This window comes from Lycorma delicatula, chromosome 1 (assembly GCF_047948215.1).
Source record: "Lycorma delicatula isolate Av1 chromosome 1, ASM4794821v1, whole genome shotgun sequence".
NCBI lineage: Eukaryota > Metazoa > Arthropoda > Insecta > Hemiptera > Fulgoridae > Lycorma > Lycorma delicatula.
This window is the reverse complement of record NC_134455.1, coordinates 339,846,135-339,867,624: the sequence shown is the minus strand read 5'-3', so window position 1 is coordinate 339,867,624 and position 21,490 is coordinate 339,846,135. Positions and strand designations below refer to the sequence as shown.

General features: G+C 34.0%; 1 protein-coding gene across 5 annotated transcripts in view; it reads right to left on the bottom strand.

Moving 5' to 3' along the window:
• Positions 1–21,490, bottom strand: part of LOC142334331 (furin-like protease 1) — a 427,570-nt gene that overhangs the window by 66,747 nt on the left and 339,333 nt on the right. The gene's annotated exons all lie outside the window — the stretch shown is intronic.

Here is a 21,490-nt window from a genome sequence, read left to right as displayed (position 1 = left end):
TACGAGTAATGTTCAAAATTGAAATTATTTTTCACTTAAAATGAATATTTTTTTTATTTCATAAGCTAAATGATTATATGATTTGATTATTTATAAAAAAAATAAATGAAAACAAAAGAATACAGTACAGTAACTAACACAAATGTCGACAAAAAAGTCACAGTTTTGTTTTGAGTCGAAAGATAACCTGAACAAAACTGACAACATGGTTTGCATTTTGGTAGTTCGTTTAATAATTTTTATCAAACGATATGGAATAATGTCACATTGAACTTATAAACGTATGACGCAGCGTGTTTATTTCCTACATACACATTTATTGTTATGCGTTTCAGTTTATGTGATGTATTTCACGCTTTAATAAGTAAGCATTTTGTACAAGAATACCGCTATGAATTTGCGTAAACAATGTAAGCCATGAACGGTAAGATCGACATACATATTTTAAAAGTTACCTCACTTCATGTATTTTAATAGTTTTTTAGTACCGCTCTTAAGTGTACAAACCGCCGGCTTGTCGCTCATTTCGCTGCCATCGCTTATACTACCAGCTGCTCGCTATCAAAGCTGTAACTAAACAATCTCCCATTTAAAGTAATAGAATCATAAACTTGACTGTCATAGCAATAATCCGTGCCGTTCGTATCGTAAGCGCGGCCTAACGGTATTAAAATATCAGTGTAAACCTTCTCGATTTCATCATCACGAAACAAAAAAGAAAATTTATAATAAAGTAAAATAAGATAGGAAAATTAATGGATGGTCGATGGTAACCGCAGTCATTACTATAACAGATTTTCTCGCATTAAATTTAGCTTTTCTGTTCAGGAAACAACATCGTAAAAGATATGTACGGAACGAACGCTATTAAGCTCGATTTCATCACCCGCTTTTTAAATGTATGTGAAGCGGCGTGTACGAGAAGCGTAAATGCTCAGTTCATAATGCCATGCGTAAACTTTTATTCTACTTGTTATTTTTAAAATGAAAACTCCTTATTTCTCAGCTAGCTTTTTTGAAGTATATTTTTATTTTATTTATTTTTTGCGGGATTTAACATCTTTTTTTACACTATGAACAGTACGTAAAAAAACAATATAATATTTTATACGCTACAAAAAATAAACATATAATTAAACTTCTGTAGACGGTGAAAATATCTATGCTCAAATGAAAACATCTAGCCATACTTTTTGGAAAACAGTAAAATGGACGAAGCAAGACAGGACCAGCAAACTAGTTAGTACTCAAACCAATTACAGATCTAAATAACTGTATGTACAATAACAGAGAAATAAAATAATATATTTTATTTATCACCGAGTTATCGATTGCATACGCTCCAAGTAGAAATGCGCTCCGCGTGTGTACAAATAGTTGATAACCAAGGGTAAAATAAATCATGAATAAAAACTTGTGACGCACTGTGACGATTCAAATCGTCTATAGGCTTTACACTCTAATCATCAGCTACAATAGATCTTACGTTGCCGCATTCAGATTAAGATGAAATCTGCAACGATTGGTATAATCGTTGCAAGAAGAAAAGAGGAGGGTATCTCCTCTTTTCTTCAACTGCTTAAGAACGCACCCCCCTACTAACAAAAAAGGTTATCCGTCGACCATTAAATACACCTAATGAAAGGTTTAACAGAGGATTTACGCGTAGGTAATTCCTCACTTGAAATGCATTTCTATTTCTAAATAGAGCTAAAAGCCGAGAAAATTTTTTTTTATTCATTCGATTTCACTTTACTACGGAAACCATTCCCACTGTCTAATAGAAAAAAAATTATCTTGACCAGAATAAATAATAGTAATTATTTGTTATCTTGGTTCAATTTAGTGTCTGTGTGTGTGTGTGTGTGTGCCCGCGCGCGCGCAACAAACCAGCAGGATATTGTTTATACTCCAAGAAAATAATCACTACAACTATTTTAAATATAGTTAAAAAATTCGTAATCTCTTTTACTTATTTTTCTTTTTCATGTTCATATAGTTACTGATAAAAATCAAACCTACTTCTCATAAAAGAACAAATATTTGAATCCACTTCTGAAGGGATATTATTAAAAGGAGTTCCTAAGCCACGTTCAGCTTTTGGCGAGAAATGTCGGAAGTTTCAAAATTATTCTGAGATATTGAATGTTATATAGAGGGTCGCTTAACGGAAATCCAATAAAATTAGTAAATTAAAGTTTTTAAAAATTATTTTTACCATTTTTTTATTAATTTTTTTATAAATTATTTTTTTTATTTGTAAAAAATTGTTAAAACCTCGATAAACATCCTAAATGAATTTAAACGATAAATAACAGAAAATCTTATCATTTCGTCTTGTGTAGAATTTTATAGAAATTACTTATTAATTCAATTTTTCATTTTACTTCGTCGATTAAATATTCTGCTTTTAATAAACACAAATAATATGTCCCAATATTCGGTTAACGGTCTAGTACGGATATCGATTTGTAAAATTTTTAACAGAAGTTTTCATAAAAAAGTAGCTGACAAGTAGTGTAACACTCATAAATATCAGATGCAGAAGAGTGAGGTAAATGTTACTAGTGAAAGAACTAATTTATTCTTGTTACACGCTTAAAATAATGACTGTGAATGGTTATCGCTAACCAGACTGTGGAGTTATGACGCAAGGGCTGCAACTGTTAGCTAAGAAAACTGAAATTGTAGCAATGACGGGGAGGAGGCGAATACCCCATTTTGCTGTCCAAGTCGATGGAGAAATGATCGCCCTGAAGGAAGCAGAAAAATACTTGGGAGTGTGGCTCCATAGGGAGTGTGCCATGGCACACTTCCAAGTGGCCATGAAGGTTGGAAAGGATGTCCTCGGTATTGCTGAGGCTTATGGCCAATGCCGGGGGTCCTAGGACATTCAAGCTCAGAATGCTGGCGTCTACCGTGGTATCGATCAAATTGTATGCGGCACCGGTATGGTGGCAGGCCTTTGGAGTAGTGAGAAATGCCCGGAGATTGAATGGCAATTATAGGAGGCTGGCGATAAGGGTGGCCCAGCTCTACCGGACGGTATCATTGGATACCTCACTGGTGGTGGCTGGTATGCCGCCGTTGGATCTGCTGGCCAAAGAGAGAACAGGCATGTAAGGTATTAAGATTATGGAGTCTTCAGCATAAGATGGTTTTCAGTGCGGAGAAAACCACTATGATGTTATTGGAGGGTCGCTTAGCCGCAACCCGTCACCCGCGGGTTGTGATGGACGGCCTTCCAATTAGGTATGTTACCGTTCAGAAGTATCTGGGTGTTATCCTTGATGAGAGGCTTTTCTTCAAGGAGCAACTCCAGTTTGTAGCGAAGAAGGCCACCGATGCTTTCTTCAGTGTCCGTAGTCATCCATCCCGATTGGGGGTTGAATTATCGTACCATGCGCATTCTTTACAAAGGTGTCTGTGAGGCCATAATATTGTACGCTGCGCCCGTCTGGGATCATCGATTACAATTCCAATGTTATAGGGATATTCTTTTGCGAGCCCAGCGTCTTCTATTGTTAGCTGTTGTCGGTGGCTACAGAACTGTTTCGCGAGAGGTAGTCACTGTGATCGCCGGCATCACATTGACATAATAACCCATTGACATTTTGGCTACGGAACGTGGCCAGCGGTATGTTTCCAAGAAGGGAGTCCTTCTAACGTCAGGGCGTATGCGAGAAATTGAAGACCATGGTTTTGACTCTTGGCAAGCTAGGTGGAACGATTTTTATACTGGTCGATACACACATGGTATTTTTCCAAATGTTAGGGAGTTGCGAGCAATTAGCTGGGTTTCCCCCAATCGGCATATTATTCAATTTCTTTCGGGACATGGTGCTTTTAGGGATAGTTTGGCTAGGTTTAGATTGGTTGACTCCGGCTTGTAGGGGCGATGACACGGTGGACCATGTCCTGTATGTCTGTCCCCGATACGAAGCTGAGCGTACCAGAGTTGTTAGGGAACTTGAGAGAGTAAACTCCTTTGATCTGCGAGTCAACTGGAGGACTCGCAGAGACTGGGCAATTGTTGCTGGCTTTCTTCGATTCCTCGCCCTGCGGAGGTCGGCCGAGGGGATCTAGTAGAGTAGGAACCTGGGTGGCAAGGGTCCGCCTGGACAGTTTGATTGGCCGAAGGTTGGCGCTTTGGCAGCGAGACACGGTTAGTTAGACAAGAGGTATTATAATTGCAAAAGCTGTCGGCGAAACGGCGACTGCAATGCCGAGAGTATGGGATTCCATGCAACCGTGAGGTGCAGCGGCAACTCGACGATGGTTTATGAGGTGAATGTCAAGCGGGACTCTGCGATGGAGCCGAGTGGAAGTTGGAGATCTATCCCTAGTGGACCAGACTAGAGTCCATAATTTAATTTCACCTAAGTCTGGGGTTTGAACGGAAGTTGAGGTCGGTAAGGAAAACTAGGACTAAATTTCGTTGTTGCGATCAACAACTTTGGTGGCATGTTGTGTTTAATTTGTCTCGATTTACAGGACATTCACAAAATTGGCTCATAAGTAAAACTAGGCACGGGGTTCGTGCTTACGCGAACTCGGTTAGCTAGTTCAGAGGGGTACGATGTAGGAGATTCAAGATGTCTGGACGAGGCCTACAGCGAAGGCAAAGCTGAGTAATAAATCACCGATGCAAATGTCTACAGAGGCATTTACATCGGTGGCATCCCAACGAGGCCAGGCTTATTACTATGAGATGTAAAAATTCAGAGGGCGATAGACGACTCCCGTTAAAGCCCAACAGAGCTAGGAACGAGGGGGGTGGTGTGGCGTCCGGAACGTCACTAGGCGGGTGTCTCCCCCTACGGGGTTGGGATGGCCAAAGAGAGAAGAGATAGAGGCGCAGATGGTAGAGGGAGGAGGCGAGGGCCGCATACTGGCTGACTGGTAGAAGAGGCGGAGTGCGAAGGAGAGGCACTGGACCTACACTTTGATCCCAGAGGTGGCTGCCTGGGTGACTGCATGGAGAGGTGGACTTCTGGACGGCTCAGTGGTTATCGGTTCATGGGTCGTTATTCTTTGTGTACCTCAAATGAAGGCAGGAGATACCACGTGGCGATTTGAACTCGCCGAGGGATTGTCATGCAATTAATGCTCTTATCCGATGAGGGATGGACTGGGTGTGCCCGGTGGTTTAAAAGGGTTCTACAGCAGAAACTAATGAAGGAGGACCGCGAGGCGGACAACGGAGATGTCGGTTGGGGACAGCGATGAGGACCGGCCTTCGGAGGTGAGTGGCGAGGGTGTCTAGGCATTGTCGTTGCCGGTGGCTTTCGCGAGACGCGTTCCTACTGTCTGAGACCGGCATAGCTAAAGCGTAAATTCGAAGCTGTAAACATTGTTAATTGTAAATCGTAACATCGTAAATATTGTTAATTGTAAATATCGATTGTATATCGTGACTGAATGTGTTATGTAAATACTCTATAAGATTGGAAACAGGAGCAGAGCTTGCCAGTCTGCGATGACGTGGATGTGGTGAAGTGCGCCTTCTTTGTGTGCCCCAGAGGGAGGCAGGAGATACCGTGTGAGGATTGAACTCGCTAAGGGGAAGTCATGCGGTTTATACTCTCTCCCGGTGAGGAATGGACTGCGTGTGCCTGGTATTTCATAAGGGGGCTACAGCAGAAACTAACGGAGGAGGATAGTGAGGGGGACTAGGAGAGGTCGGTTGAGGACGGCGATGGACGCCAGCCTTCTTGGGCGGGTGACGGGGATGCCTCGGCATTGTCGTCACCAAAGGCTCCCGCGGGACGCGTTCCTGTTGTCTGAGGCCGGCATAGCTATAAGGTAAATTCTGAGCTGTATATATTATTAATTGAAAATACTCAGTGTAAATAGTGTCTGATAGCGTTATTTAATAATTGATGTGAATGAAAGTGTGTCTGTGATGCGGTTGGTGCTGATGTTATGCCTTTACATCAATTCCAGCACCACCCTGCGTGAGAGAGTGGGTTTTTAGTGGGGGTTCACCGCCTATGCGGTGGGATCGCACATACACAGAATGTGGGGGCTGCTGGGCGTTTGGTTCAGTCAAATTTTCCCACTTCCTACGAAAAACAAAAAAAAAAAAAAGACTAGAGTTATAAGGGTGGTTAGTACGGCATTATAAGTAAGCCGTACTATTTCTCTTGGGGGGAATCTTCATAAGTTCCGAAATTCGTGCGAGTATTTACTCAAACTTATTGAGAAATGAAACAAAAGAAGGAAAATGTCAAGTTTGTATCGGAAACTGAATCCGAGGCATACTGTACGGCAGCAAGTGTCAGCTAAACGACAGAGGTTTCTAATTACTTTTTTATAAAGGATAAATAAACAGGATATTATCTTAATTGAAATTAACAGTTGCGACACCAGAATATTTTGGATACGTATCTAACAGTGTAATTTAGTCACTAAGCATATATTTTTTCTTTTAGTTTAATTTTTCATAAGAAAAAAACATTTAAAAATGGTAGAATTATCCACTGTCAGTCATTAAATTGTAACTCGGTAAGCCAGTTAGAACCACTATTTAGCAGAACGAATTGTTTTTTCTAAACTTGATATTTAATTTAAAAATACTGTAAAGAGTTATTATATTCAGTTTTACGTTGTCATCCGACACCTGGATCGATATATCAATGAACCGCTTTCATATAAAAAAGGAGGTTTCTTTCTACGATTTAGTTTTATCGATAAAGGGACGATTAATATTAACACTTATCATTACAATTTAAATTTATCAGTTTCAACGACAATATCATTCAAATTATACTGCAGAAAATATTAGTCGATATTAAATTATACAACATCACATTTTGAATCTCATAAATTTAGATTATCTGCACAAATAAAACAGACGGTTTAGCAATTCGTTTGGAATTACTAATATATACGCTTACGACGTTATGAGCCCTGCTGAATTGATGTTATCTGTAGACATACAACGATACTGAATTTAGCGAGTTGATAACACGTTATCTCTATCGGATAATCGAGCTTAACAAAACAGAATTAAAAGTATTCACGTTATGAAAATTACAGTCGGCCGTATAGCCCCCCGTGACGTTCAGCGGTGGCTAAATCATTTTTAAAATGTCATGAGTAATGATGAAAAATTAAGTTGTCTTATTATAAAATAAACTAGTAAACAGTGTACTTAACTGATAAACGAACAGGTAATAAATACTGTGAAATTATCATCGAGAAAATATATATAATGTGCAGACTAGTAACAAATGCGTAGTTTCTATTAGTTAATTATAATCACGGGCGTATATAAACTAATGTGCGCAACGATGAACTGTTATAATTTAGTAAGCGTATGACAAAGTAACTTACAGCAGTCGGCAAATGAGTTCGTGAAAACAAAGGGACAAACTTTGTCCGAACTTTATAAAACCGAAAGCCCTTAATTGACTTCAACTTGCTTCAAATGAATTAAATAACTGACAGTAAATAAACTAACCGACATAAACTATGTAGCTAACGTGTAATCTGTCTTAAGGATGTATGACGTACACAAACACGAACAGGAATCGCACCAGAACTTCTGTTAATTATAATATTCCTAATTAATGTATACACCTTTCTAATAAATAAAGCAAAGGTCGCTAGTATCCAGGGTTTAACTAACATCAATTACATCGTTATAAGGTCGTCTTACATATTTAATCGATTAAATTGTTTAAAATAATCAATTACAACGAAAAAAAGAACAAAGTACGTAACACAAAAATTACTATCATTGTTCCTACATAAAGTTTGATTTCGTCATATCGATGAAGTGTCCCAACCATGTTTCTTTTTCTTTTTCAGTCTAGCCTCAGGAACCACCGTCGGGTATTACTTCAGAGGATGAATGAGGATGATACGTATGAATGTAAATGAAATGTAGTTTTGTACAGTGTCAGGTCGACCGTTCCTGAGATGTGTGATTAATTGAAATCCAACCACCAAAGAACACCGGTATTCACGATCTAGTATTCAAATCCGAATAAAAGTAACTGCCTTTACTAGGATGAAGTGACCCGAAATTTTCAAACGTACTCGAATGAAAGTGACGAGATTCATTTTTATTACTTTCCCACCTATTGCTATAGTAGGTAAAGTACGGTAATCGGTCCAATCTGGGCACAGTTTTCACCGGATCTTTACGTTTTGACACCTGAAGAACCCAAAAAATCGGATGGAAATTTTCCGGATCTCCGTATGTGTGTGTTCGGGTGTTGGCTTCTAAATAACCTTATATCTCCAGAATTACTCGACCGATTTTGACCAAACTTAACAGATTACTTCTATATATGAGGCATTGATGCCATAAAATTTTCAACTTAAAAGGTCAAGAGGGTGAGGCTGTACAGCAAGGTCACCCTCAGTATCTCGTGATTTTACCTAATTAAGGCCTTACTTTTCTAAGGCACATTTGTTAATTAAAAAATAATATTTTTGCAAAATCGCATCGCCAACCCAAAAAATACTCTAAAATGGTCTAAATAAACTAGTGATTAAGTGGGTACAGTGTGTCATAAGTACTCCCTCCTACCAAAAGGAGCGCTAATGCAGCACTGACGTACAACTGCTGTAGTCCTCTTTCTTTCTTTCTTTTTTTGTTTAGCCTCCGGCACCAGCTGTGTTGTAATGTCACAGGTGAGCGGAAGAATTAAATAAATGAATAATATTTAAAGTGTAAAAAAGTATTTACAGTAGCCGCTAGTACCGCCAAACCCGCGCGAATGAAATACGGTATGCGCGCGCGCTTTAGTTAATCGCTGAATTAAATAAACAAAAGCGCGCGCGTGTGTGTAAGCCGTGCATCAGAAAAAAGCCGCATGGCGGGAAAGTAATAAAACGATATTGTTAGCTTTTTTCTATAAATTTAATAAATAAATATTCAAGCGACGCCTTATTATGTAAAATGTACTTCACGAATTCGAATCAATGTCTTTTTTAATTCGAATTAAAAATGAAGATACTGTAACTATTTAATTCGCTGAATAATAATGGTGTTGAAAAAGGAAGAGAAAAATTTGTAAAAAAAGAAGAAAAACACGAATTTCTTATTACGTCGGCATGAATACTTCATGCTTAACCAAACACCATTAAGAAATTAACCGTACAAAACTGTATTTAGGTAACCATAATCTCTCAGAAAATACTGTAATAATTTTAAAGTTTCTATACTAATTAAATTTATTTCAAGCGATGTAAGAAAATAGTTAAAGCGATTAAAAACAAATATTTTTTTTACCTACAAGAATCGAGACGAACAAGTTATTAAAAAGGATATTATAAAGAGGAGAATTATGATATAAGAGTTTACCAATGGCAAAGTAATCTATATGAACATCGTTTTATTCGCAATAAAGAAGAGAGGGTAGAATAATTATTTAATAAACGGTTAAAATCAATCGAAAATCCCATCACCATCAGGGTGACGGTAATAAAGCAACGAGTATTGTAATGTATAGCATTCGGAAATAAATCAATTCATATTACCGACAACATTTCCAACTGTTGCTTCTTAGATAATTTTATTTGTCGTATGAAAACCACTATTTCCGTTTTATTTCGAACATAATGTTTGAAAAGACAAAACAGTATCACAAATAAATTAAACTTCAATTTAGCAAAACAAACGTACTTTTTTAAATATAATTTTGAAACCATGACTTTAAATCTTCAAGCAAACGTTTTATGATCGATGTAGGTAATAAAATAAAATACAGTACCGAAGTTAATCAACGACAGTATTTATTAATCTACTATAAAATAAATGGAATAAATTACATTTTATTATTATGTAAGTTTCCTTTTATTTAAAATTTTTTAACTTCCAAGCCCACCCTTAGGTATTTCTTCAGCGGATAAGATGAGCATGTGAAAATGTCATGCCTGATCGGGATTCGAAACCGGGACCACCGGATGAAAGGCCGAGACGCTACCACTCGCGCCACGGAGGCCGGCAAATTTAAACTTGTTTACGCTTATCTATATATAAGTGATAAAAAAAGAACAATGATTTGAACGCTATGTATTTATAATAATAAAAAAGAAAATGTAATTATTTTCTAATAGTTATTGACAGATTTTAAATTAAAAAAAAGCCTTATGTTAATTGTTTATTAATTAGAAAACGTTTTTTTTTAATTTTTATAAAAATCCCTTTTATTTGTTAAAATATTCCGTAGTTTAATTATTAATAAAACTTTATTCAATTCTTTTAATAATGTAGATAATTTTCTGATGTGATACCTAATTTTAGCAAATGTATAAGGGGTACTTGGAAGGTGTATAGCACATTTGCGATTAAGCAATCAATTTAACAATGGTTCGTTCAAACAGGCGAATGACTATTCGAGAGCTATCGGAAGACCTTAACATCTCGTACAGATCCGTTCAAAGCGAAACGACGTACTTAGAAAGCGACCAGAAAAATGGACCAATGGCTTCCTTCTTCACCACGATAACGCGCCGTGTCACACCTCGCTTCTCATTCGCGAGTTTTTGGCCAAAATAGTGTTCCTGTCTGTCCACATCCGCCATACTCACCGGATTTAGCACCGTGCGACTTTTGGCTCTTCCCAAAAATTAAAACTGTGCTTAAAGGAAAACGTTTTGACACCATTGCTGACATTGAGAGGACCACGACTGAGCAGCTGAAGGCCCTTCCGAAAGACGCCTCCAGTCATGGAGTCAACGTTGGGATAAGTACATTGTTAGCCAAGGACAGTACTTTGAAGGAGATTAAATCGAATTCTTTGTAACCTTATTACTTTTTTTAATAAAAAATTATTCACCGTATTTTTTTATCATACCTCGTGTATATATATATACAAAGGCGTGGTAGTAATCTTGGCTTTTCATCCAGAGGTCCCGAGTTTGAATTCCGGTCAGGGATAGCATTTTTCATACGCTACAAAAATGTAATTTCTATATTCCACGACAAGCTTCAAAGCTTTTGTGTAATTTCTTAAACCAAAAAATAAAAAAATATATATGTAAGTTGGGTATTTAAAAAATAAAACGATCTGTAAAAGTTGTTTTACAAGATTCAACACAATTTCATATTCTATTTCAAGTAACAAAAGGTAATAGATTAAAAATTAAACGTTTAAAGAAATATGTTCAAATTTAAATTCGGACCCTAAACGAACTATTTTCTTTTTTTCTTATCACGTTTATGCTCAGGATTCATTTAAGGAAAACACATAGACAGATGAGGCGTTAAATATAACACAGTTTTCCTTGAAAAATACAAATATACTCTCTTGATCAAAAGGAAATTAAACAAGTTCTATTTATAAATAATAAAATACGAAAACAAAGTTAAAATAATACGAAGAAAAGGTATTAATAACTGAAAGACTCAATCACAAATACGAAAACAAAGTTAAAATAATACGAAGAAAAGGTATTAATAACTCAAAGACACAATCACAAATAAACGTAAGGTACAGAAATATGCAGAGATCTGATATATCTCTTATTTATTATTTTAATGCAGTATCGCACTGTGCGCCTTACTTCTTTCTGGAAACGTCCGAAGTCCAAAGTGGTCGGACCGATTTTAGTGTCGACTAAACCTAAGAGTAGATCGTTCTTCTAGACATTATTATTAAATCCGTTTTTAAACTTTGTTAAACATATTACACTCATCATTGTAAACCGTTTAAAGAAGATCATTAGTTACTAAATCCGAAAATTTACAAATATTTGGGAATTAAATCCAAAATTTCGGAGTCAAGTATTAATTTTTTTTTCTGTAAATAAAGTCAGTTATCTTTATGTTAATAAAAATCATTTTGTTCGTTTCACTATGTAAAAATTAATCGTACATTTGAGACAAACTAAAAGAGTTTTTTGATCGCACTTAGGTTTTGCGTGCAGAGCGAAGGTATTTTCATTAAATTTCTGAACTTCGCGCATTAATTTTTTCACAATCAAAGGAAAATAAATGTTACATTATTTCTAGTTTGTATTCGGTTAAAGTTAGCGGCATGAAGTACTCTGAAGTAACAAAACGACTTGGAATCGACATGTTCCGAAATTATCCTTCCAATACTCTCAATTACAAAACCTCAAAATCGTAAAAAAAAATTATATAGTAAAAATATCCGGAAAGTTGATTGAATTCAATGAACGACAGCAAAAAAAAAAAAAGTCTTCTGTACATTTATTGTTTTGTTCAGCTATCAAGAAACCTTCTGATAAAACAGATACCAGGGTATGATGGTGGCTTTTCTATATTTATGTTTCGGCTGGCAACAAACGATTTTATTGCGCCGGAGTTTATGACATCGGGACATTTGCATGAACATCAATGGATCGATTGAAATGTGTTTTCATTATAGTCTCCCTTTTCATTCATGAAAACATTTTTTTTTTACAGATCGTTATATTTTATAGAACGCTGAAAACAGAGGATTGCAGTGTAACAAATATTTATATCGGCTTCATTATTAAAAGTTATCTAGTCTATGCCAAATATTAACCCGAAGAGTTGTAAAAATTAGTAATATTTTTCTTTTATGCGTTACACGGTTTTCCAAAAAATAATTCGATTTTATTAAATACTTCGAAATGAACAATATCTAAAGTAGAAATAATATCTTAAGTTAACAAAAATAAAAGAACACACAGCTCGTATTTGCCAAAAGAAATTTGACTTTAATTAGAAAGAAAACAACTGAACTTATGTTAAATCATAACCTTAAAAAATTAAAAGAAATTATGAAATAAATATAACTTAATTCTATATAAGAAATATCAGCTGAATCAACATATGAATAATGATATTAAATGAGAAAATACATGAATATACATTTTTCAAATACACATTTTGAAAATCTACAATTTAACAAAGCCTGAAAACAAGAGAACATAAAACACCTTATTTACAATTATATACTTAGAAAAACATAAAATCAATAAACATAGTATGGCTGGAAAACTATTGCATTACTGACATATGAAAAATTAGCAATGAACAAATGTCATTAACTTAGAAAAATAAACTAGAGTAAATCTTATTATTGGCACTGGCCTTTTCTGAATTATGAACATCATCAGACTTAACATTAAATAATTAAAACATGTAATTCTAGTTTAGTAGAAAAAAAAGGCCACGATAATATTTCAGTATAAAAAAAGTTAATTACAATAATCAAATTGAAATAAGTGAACATAAATAGAGTTCATTTTAGAAAATAAGTTTTCTTGAAAACATGAAATTACAAAGTTTAAAAACATAAATTCACATCAGGAGTAATCTTCTTTAGATTAATATAAGAAGTAATATGAATTCGGTTCATGAATAGATAAGAATTAATCTCGGCGATTAACAAGTTACAAGATTAAATGATAGAGTTAATTACAATAAAAACAAATTGTAATAAGTAAGCACGTAAAATATGTTGCACATGAACAATAACATAACCTTATATAAGCCTACTGCCGTGACTGCACTTAAGTGAATAAATGGTTTTTTAAACCAAACTTGAAATTGAAAAGCATAATGTACGATTAACTGAATCTTTCACAAATTTTACTAATAGCGTAACTGTTTACTATAAATAATAATGAAGGATTTGAACATCCCTTAAGAACACACGAATATTGGTAAAAAATAACTCGTGAAATTAAAGTGCACATATACATACGGTTTATCCTTGGAGTTGTCTGTAATGGCGAATCAAAAATAACAGAGGTAACAATTTGTGATTAGAAGTTGAATAATTACGTAGCACGCACCTCAGATATGTAGTAACGAGTTTGGAGAGAATTTGCATCGATGAAAAATGTAATCAGCAGCTGGAGAAGATTCGGCGTCGGTAGAATTGGCTGTTTGTAGCGATTGAAGCACTTTCAAGAGAGACGTAATATGCTAAATTTGAAGATTAACTTAACAAAGAAACGAGGCAAAACAAAACATAGAGATCGGTGAAATCATGAAACACTGACGAGTAGAACTAGAGAATATTTCGACAGAGAAATACCAGAACGTTTATGAGAGTACGAAGACGACGAAAGTATTTAAAAACATTAGGTATGAGAGAGAAAGGTCACAGTCGACCGCACATGGTGAAAGTCTGATCTACTCTGCCGAAAAAAATGGCGTTAGGGAAAAAAAGGGGGAAACCAAACCTAGGCAGACCTAGAGTGTGTTGGCAACAAGAGTAGTATCTAAGTGTTAGTATGAGAACGATTAGAGAAAATGTGTGGAATTCGGGAACGAAGACAAAGCAAAAATAATGTACAAGCAAGCAGACCACTAAAGAATTACGTAAGACTGATAAAAATAATTTCTGAAAACGCACAAGTTGAAGAAATGACATCAGGGCAGACAAAGAGAAATAGACTTCTAGGAACTATGACAATATTGAAATTGGTGAGGAAAAAAACACTTAAGAATAATATATATACATTAAGACTAAACAGCAATAAATAATGCGAGATATGAAATACGTTGACACCAATATGATGATGCAACAGTAAGTAAAACTGGAGCCTGAGAGAAATTGATAACGAAAACAACAGACCAAACCAACCTATATTAAAATACACATAAGGATAAGCCTTATAAAAATACAAAATAAATTTACCAAGCCTGTAAACTACAAGACTCTACCATAACCTTGAATTTATTGGAATAAAACAACTTTACGCAATGGCGTAAACATCTTCCAAAAATAAAAAAGAAATACGTTAACGTAGACTACTTTAAAAGACAACAGATCATGGTACAAAAAAGAAACAAAAATATAAAAATTGTGTTAGAAAAAATAGATTATTTGTGCAATATTACTGAAGATTACATACATGCGAAATACTTTTAACCGCAAAGGAAGATAATATCAAAAATAAAAATAAAATTTTATTACAGATTGGAAAAGTTAGATACCCGGTAACTCTTTTGTAAATTACTATAGCAACTGAAATTCATTTAAATCAACTCGGTAAGAAATGAAAGACAAAGAAGAAAACGGAAACGAAGAAGATTGGAAGGAGAGAAAAGAAAGAAATTAAACTCGTTATGAGCAAAATTAACAAAAACAACGTTACATTCTGTTATGTTCTTTACACAACGTTATATTCTTTACATTCTGTTCAACTTAAGACACTCTCTTTCACAATCAGTCTTAACAGTAAATTTTTAACATTGAAGGCGATGTTAAAAAAGATCGGCTAAACTTTTTTCTGATCATATTACTCGTCAAAGTTTGGAAAGCTCAGTTTACGAGCAATGTAGGGATGGAGGATTACTAGACAGGGTGGGAGGCAGGAGAAATATAAACAAAAACACACGCTACAAGCGTGCAAGTGAGTACACTAAACGGCGAAAGTGATTACTTCTCTTTATTATAACGTCTCAATGATATTTTTATTTAAATATCCAGTTTTTTAAATATTTTATTCCTTAATTTTTTTTTTTAGATTTTAATATTCACTACTTTCATTTCTTATTTGAACAGAAAGGAAAAAGTAATTAACATAGATAATTTTTTTTCAGATTTAGTGGCTCTATCCCATCCAAACCTATGCGTTACTACCGGATGACAGATTCGTCGGTGCTGTCGTCGGTGCTTTCGGTTTGCATGTTGATAACTCTGTCTCATAATAATTGTATCCTATTTTTAGGGTGTATTTGCACAGCACTGCTTCCGATATTCAGCCGGCAGTTGAAATAATTATTTCATTTATTATTATATCTTACCAACGTGACACATTTTCTATTTCTATCTAACTTTTTATTTTTGTCCAAATCACCTCAATAACGTTGAGTTCAGAATGGTTACTACCTTGTGACGGTAATCCTCCATTATTTTATTACAGTTGTACTCTTCATACAAAGGACTTATTTAATCATTCTAATATCGTTCACAGTTTTTAACATTATAGCTAAGCAGGAATATTTCTGCTTTACAGCCATCCCAATAGTTCTTATTTACTGCAATTGGAATTTGGTCAGCGAGTAATTTTATGTTATGACAGCGAGCATTATCAGTTATCAAAACTGAACGAGGTGGAAGTTTTAATACTAACCCTGTTTCCAGTCATTTGTACAGTTCTCGACATTCTTGTTCTTACTTGCTTCGAGCCCGATTTAAAAATCAAAAGTGTATTTAGATGGCCGTTTAGCTTGTTAAATGATTATCATTTTTATTTTTGTTGATAGAATTTATCTCTTAAATTAATAATTAAATCAAAGTAATTTTTAATGGAAAAGGATAGTAATTGCTATAATTTGCTAATTAGGTACTTCCCATTAGGATGAAAGTTTTGTTAAAATAAATAAAATAAAAAATTACGTACGGTACTGAAAGTAAATAGAATTACTTTGGAAAGTAAATAGTTACTTCTACTAGTAAAAAGTTACCATTTTTGGATTCAAAATTAATTTGTAAAGATAATAAAATCACTTTTGATATAATATTTAGAAAACGTAGGCAAAAACGTAGCAAAACATGCAATAAATCTTCCTATGTAACATAAGAGGGTATAGATAGCTTTTGCTGCGATGGTTTACAAAGCAAACAGAGTGCTGTATGATTCAGCGGCTTACCACTGAGAAATGAATTTATTAAAGATACAGCCAAGTTGTCAGCATACAAAAGAGAATCGACAAAAAATTTGATCAATATTACAAACAACTTTGCTTCAGAAGCAAGATCGGAGAAGCACGAGCAAAGACTTCATATTCCTCTCCATACAACAGCAAAAAAAGAAGAAAAAAAAATATTTTTAACAATTACAAGTTAAACGTTACCGTGGCTTCGTCAAGGAAATTGGCATCCGCATTCGGAAACAGTAAGAATAAAGCTAAACCTTTCAAAGGAACGGAAATTACAAAATTTAACTTTTCTCAAAATTATTTTATATCAAAAGGGAATTATTATTTTAGGTATTCAAAAAACCATTTAATTAATTTATAGTGATAATGTTACACAAGCCCCTCAAAATGCTCTTCTCCACTGTCAATGTATATTTCAGCGCGAATTTTTATGGACCCCGACAACCTTTTCCAGCATTCTGGGCTGTTTTTTTATTTCTTGGGCGGCAAAGGTGATACTGTGTAAAAGTTAATTTTTATTGCCAGAAAACTCTTTGAGCATACACTAATGCAGTGGTTCCCAAACTTATCCGAGTCACGGCGCCCTTTTTCAATTAAAATTTTTCCAATGCGCCCTACCCTAAGTAAAAGTATGACTACTCGCCGCGGCGCACAGTTTGGGAATCACTGCACTAATGCATTCATGCGTTCTCACAGGCCACTATACCCGGCTTGCTGGTTATGATTACCGAACTTCAAAGTAATGATCTATATTTGAATTAATTTGTACATCGAGAAGTATAACGCAATAATGTAAAAAAAGTGGCATAAAAGTACATAAATTTTCCGGCTTCGTCCGTAAAATATTGTACATCATAGAATTAATGAAAATTATCAACAATATTTTAAAAACCGATGGGTTTTATCAATTATCATCAATGTTCTATGCTCGTACCATCCCAGCTGTCGACGGATTTTTTCCAAACTTGATATCGATTCCCTACATACAGAGGTCTCCTATGAAGTTTTAAAACTTCAAGGTTAATCGAAATTATACGCACGCATGTAAAGAAATGTTTACTCATTTGTAGTGTAAGATTTTCAGAAAATTTACTGTAATGTTTTGTTTCAATAAAAATGTATTTCAATAAAAAAACGCGTGCTTTTAGATTCCACTTTGTCGGGTTTAATTAAAATTTTCTTGGAAAACTACTAAAGACAAAGTTTGGAACCCATTTTTCAGTTTTTTATTTATTTTTTTAAACGTACATTTAAAATCACTAATTCTGCATAATGATTGTGTTAGTAGTTTTAGTGTAGTATTGTTTAATCTTTATAGCAAAAATCTGGGCGAAATCTTTCGGTCAGATTAAACTATTTTGATGAGCGGAATATGCGTGTAAAGCGCGTCAGAAGTTTTCTGAAACGGTCTTAATTTCTTTAAATATTTTTCAGTCTAACATTAATAAGCAGAATTTGTTACGGTACATAATGTTTTATTTTTCGAATAGGTATACTCTTTAAAAAATACTGTTAAGACAGGTATGGGTACTTAGTCTGAATGCTAAGTTTAAAATAAAAATAAATGTTCAAAATGAGAAGAAATACGAGTAGTAATATAAATCTCTTTCTGAATCAAAACCAATAAAATTTACGGTTTGTGATATTATGCATCATAAACCGTAAATACTGTACTAACCGTAATACCGTTATACTAACATTTTCGTAAAGTTAAATATGAAAATATTAGTATATAGATGGTGGAATGTTTTACAAGCATTTTACTTTTGTCATTTAAAATTTTCTTTCTTCTTGACAAATTTCAACACCTGAAAACAGCCTGCACTAAATATTATATATAAAATATTAAAAGTTTCAGGTTACTGTCCTGATTAATAGACACCAGTTCAGAAACTTATGAGATTTAATTGAAAAAAAATTAAATTATCAAACGCTCATTAATTATTGCACAAATCAAACCACTAAGTCCGTTAAAATTACTGTAAGACTACCATGTGCAGAGTCTTATTAAAAGGCTCTTAATTTCCTCATCATAAAATAAACAAAAAACCCTGAAAAAATGTAATGGAACACGTGACCTTCATTTGTCTCGAATACTGATACTGCCAGTAGATGTATGAAATGAATCCTAAGTAAAACATTAGGCCAACGGGCCGGAACGATTGTATATCCGTGGTGGTAGTCAGGGCAAAATTTCGAGAATAAATGGAAATCGGATAATATATATTATAAATTAAACACAGAAAAGGAGAAGAAAATCACGGTACGCCAATTTCTTCAGTTATTTCGATTATCATTTTGAGGCGGACGAAGATTTTAAAAATGATCTCTTGTCAAGTGATCAAGTGATATAAAGTCATTAAGTTTGTGGAATACACAGATTTTTTTGAACCGACTGTTAATTTGAACGGGCTTTTGGTTTTTCTTTTGTATGTTTAATAATTAGGACTTGATGCAGTGGTTTTTACTCTACAGTGGATATTACTTTACCAAGTCGCTGTCTAAAATATTAATTGATAACACACTAGCAAGAAACGTTGTGGTATAGTAACAACAGTTTAGTTAAATATCACTAGCCTTGAACTGTACAACCGTGATCGAATCGCCTGTGATATAAACCGTTTAAACATTGAATGCGGAAAAGTATGTCGATACTGTTCGGCGACTAATATCCGTAAATAAATTGAGAAGGAGTTAATTATTACAAAAAAAAATATTATTACAAAATTTAAAGATATTTATCCATAAATCAGCAGATTTCAAATGGAAGGAGGTAACGACAAATAATCAGCCGAAATTAACTTATAAAATTTACTTACTATATTTTTGTAGGTTACGCATATGTATTTTTATTCGGTTTTCTCATAGGATATTATCTAAGCGCAATAATAAGCCGGCCTCTGTGGCGCGAGTGGTTGCGTCTCGGCCTTTCATCCAGAGGTCCCGGGTTCGAATCCCGGTCAGGCAAATCGAAACACACGCTACAAATCATTCATCTCATCCTTTGAAGTAATACCTAAAGGTGGTCCCGAAGGTTAAACAAACAAGCAAGAAAAAAGAAAAAAAGCGCAATTATGAAGTAAAATTGAGTAGAAATTTACATATGTAGTCGATGAAATACTGTAACATTGATTTTAGATTTTATTTCAGTTAAAATTTAGGTTTTTAAATTTTAAATTGTGCACCTATAAAACTGAATGTAAAAATTAACGAAAAGAAGATTGTGAGAAAAGAATTTGAAAATCTGAATTAGTTCTCATTTTTAGCTTTTCTTCGAATATCTGAACTGATGAAGCATACCGCTAGGCAAGCATATTTATCTAAAAACTATAAAAGACAATAAAACTACTCAAACAAGCTTTATTGCCAATTTTTTTATAGGATTAAAAATAAAACAACCTCTCACGGGGATAGTCTAGTGGTAAACTCGTCGACGTAAATCAGCTGATTTCGAAGTCGAAGTCCTCGGATTCAAATCTGAATAAAGGTAGTTGCTTTTATTCGGATTTGAATACTAGATTGTGGTTGTCGGTGTTCTTTGGCGATTGATTTGGTGATTCAATTAACCACATGTCTCAGGAATGGTCCGCCTGAGTGTTCAAGACTACACGTTTACTGGTACAGTTACATTACTCTGATAAGTAATTAATGACTTTAATTGTTGATGCGACTACAAATAAATGAATTATAATTATAATCAAAAAATTATAATCGCTTTTAATATTAGATCCCCGGTTCGATATTTATCGATCTCTTTTCCTATAGCACAAGGGAAAACTTACAAAGGAACCGATCCATAAAAGAGTCACGAGTAAAAACGTTAAAAAATCTCTTCATTAAAAAAATATATTAAAATATTCTAAAAATAACACAAAAATTAAAAAATTATATATCTAAAAAATAGAAGTTTTTGGGCCAAATTAAAGTTGCTTTGCGAAGAAGAGTATAACCAAAATTGTATTTATAAAAAAATATTCAAAACGATTTTTTTTTAGCGAAATTATTCAATCATCGGTTACATTCAGTAAAGGTTATAAAAATTAAATTAAATTAAATTAAAGCTGCAGTTAACACTATTTTATGACTCGTACAAATACGCTAGGAACAAAATTTTTATAGCTCTGCTTTCTTCATTAACTGTAAAAATTTAGAATTCAGTACTCCCTAACAAAATATTTCTGGTAGTGAATCAACAAATAAATGAATTACAGAGGACGATACGTATTTAATCGGCAGTAAAGTTAATTAAAACACGGAATTAATATTTTTTACATAACAATTTTATTTTTTTTCATCGTTTTATATTCAATTTGAAATTTGAGGACTAATCCTTTTTTTTAAAACTATCGAAATCCAAACATTAAACCGTAACTAAAAGTAAAGATAAATTGTAAACTAGAAAAAAAAAGGCTGGAACTAATTTATTTTCTATTATCATCTATTTTCTATTCTTATTCTACAACAGTTACAGTCACAAAATGAAGGCTCTTGAAAGAATAACTTTTATTAGTTAGGTGAGTCGTTATACTCACTACGGATAAGCTTGAAAATAACTGGTGCGAAAGACGGAGTATTGAAGAATGACAGCGTAAAATGAAGGTGCTGCCAAAACCAAACCATCGCTACAACTGCTATGTCATCACTCTCAGGGATAACTGCCATTGTTAACACATGCAACCGCTTACAAACATACACACTTACGTTGAAATTCCTTTTCTCTCTTTCGCTTTTAGTTTTTCTATGTACCGTTTGATGCAAAAATTAATTTCGTAAAATTTTTTATTTTCCTGCCAATTTAAGTGTTGTGGTGTAATCCATAACTTTACTATAAAATAATTTATAAAAAAAAATAAAAATAAAAACCGACTTCAAAAAATAATAGTACTAAAGAGTTACAAATAATAATAATATTTTTTTTTT